Source organism: Morone saxatilis, unplaced genomic scaffold, assembly GCF_004916995.1.
Source record: "Morone saxatilis isolate NCDOM2014 unplaced genomic scaffold, NCSU_SB_2.0 Contig2, whole genome shotgun sequence".
NCBI lineage: Eukaryota > Metazoa > Chordata > Actinopteri > Moronidae > Morone > Morone saxatilis.
The window spans coordinates 20,228,618-20,230,750 of record NW_023339762.1 but is presented as its reverse complement, the minus strand read 5'-3'; positions in this window follow the sequence as shown (position 1 = coordinate 20,230,750).

Sequence of the window (2,133 nt, the reverse complement as noted above, 5' to 3'; positions counted from 1 at the left end):
CAGGTCTAGACCGAACTCCTTACTATTACTATTCAGGTACTTGCTTCTTCAAACATTGTGCAGCTGGCAGTTGAACTGACATAAAATTAAGCATCTATGTCTCATTAGTGGTAGCCTAAAGGTTAGAGAAGTGGGCCCTTGACATGAAGGTTGCCGATTTAGGTGGGGAAAGTGGAAAAATTGTGCTTGCCCCACCCTCATTGCCCCACCCTCATTACCACCAAGGAGTTACCTTTGAGTGAGGCCCTTAACCCCAACTTTTTCAATTAAGCTGCTTAGGGGCCAGCAGGTCAGCCTGTGGTTGTACTGGGCAGCTTCCAGGTTTGTATGTGTGGTCCAAGCATTCCAGCTAAAGGGAGCTGGGCTCTCAGTAAAACTTCCCATAATAGATAAAGGTTAGGAAAAAAGGAAAAAAAAACATGGTTTTCCCTCATTCTAAAGACTACACAAGATGCTTCTTCAATAAGCCAGACAGCAGAGCTCAGATCAAGGGTGGATCAATGCTCGACTTCATCCCTGAAGAGCACATCATCTGCCACAATTACATCACCAAGGTAGCAGTGCTAAGCCGAGCAGTAAAATCAATGAGCATAGATACCTGCTCACTCATTTTAATTAGGCTATTCATTGGTGAGCGTACAACCAGTGTGTTGATCTATATGTTTAGATGCTTACATGCTCATTTTTTTCTGGTGAGGTAATTTTGTTTCTTTGTTTAATATTTTCTCTCGCAGTTTCCATAACGAACAACATGTTATTGCGATCAATCTTTGATACAGTGCTATGTGCAGGATATTTGATATTAGGATATTGTGTTAAATGTCCCTTATAAGACCTATAAAATACATCTTACATCTTGGTTTTATCTTTTGATTGATTTTCACTCTTATTTGTGCAATTTATTTAGTCACTTTTTAATTTGTTTTACTTATAAAATGATGCCTATAGTCTGTTCTGTTGTTGGTTGGAAGACATCTTACTTAGGACAGAGGTCTATGACAGAGGTTATGTCCAAAGAGAGTCACCTTCATGGCTGGCATCAGTCACTTATCAGGACTCGTTGTAGCCAGTCATTGTATGGTCACTTGCAGGACAACCCTGCATAGATTGTTTGTTGGCTACAAATATGATTCATGCCGTGTCTGTTGAGTAAATAGTGTGAACTCTACAGTGATCACTTAAAGATAAAATCTTCCCTTACAAAGCTATGTCATACTCACAAATGCTGTTACATAGAAAATGCGTTAAACACATGATAATTTGTAAAATGTCTCATGACCATCCTTTATTAATCATGACATAATAATGCTGGCTTTGGTCAGTTAAATTATTATTAATTATGTTCAAGGGGATTTGTCTAATGCAGATTTGCTTTGTCTTTATTTGATTTAATCTGGCGGAGCAGGAGTAAATAAAAAAAAATAGATTTGAGCTGCAAATCAGATTTGTATTCAATTTGAACAATTAATAGTATTCAACACATTAACGATGGAATACTACACTTATTTTATTGGTTAAAAGGCAGTTTTGTCCACTCCGGTCACAGTTTGACCAGAGGGTATAAAGGAAACAAACACAATGACATTTGGGAGCTGCTGTATTTTTTGAAGTCGTGGGTATTTTCGGACACAACAAACACATAGGGGGCAGGTGGGTCTGGACCATCTTTACTATTTATATTTGTCTGTCTCTGTGTAGGCTGTCAGTGTAATGTTATGCAAACTGTACTGATAATCTTACATTACTGAGAGAAAGTGACAAAAACATCAAGGTAGGTCTGACCATCAGGCAGGAACTGCTGAGAATACTTGCATCGTATCGTATCGTATACACATACATATGTATGAACAAAAAGATTATTTACAGAGAAGCATTACTTTTGCTCTCGTTCTAAAAGAATAGTTCAACATTTTGGGAAACACACTTATTTGTATGCAGCCAGTTAGCTTAGCTTAGCATAAAAACTGGAAATAGGGAAACAGCTAGCCTAACTGTTAAAAGTAACAAAACTTTCTCCATCGACATATTTAGGCTACTGTACAGACACGAAACACAGTGGTTTGCAAGATTTTTTTATCATGTATTTTCATATTTTAGAATTGTTCCACTTTTAATTACCCTACCATACTTTTA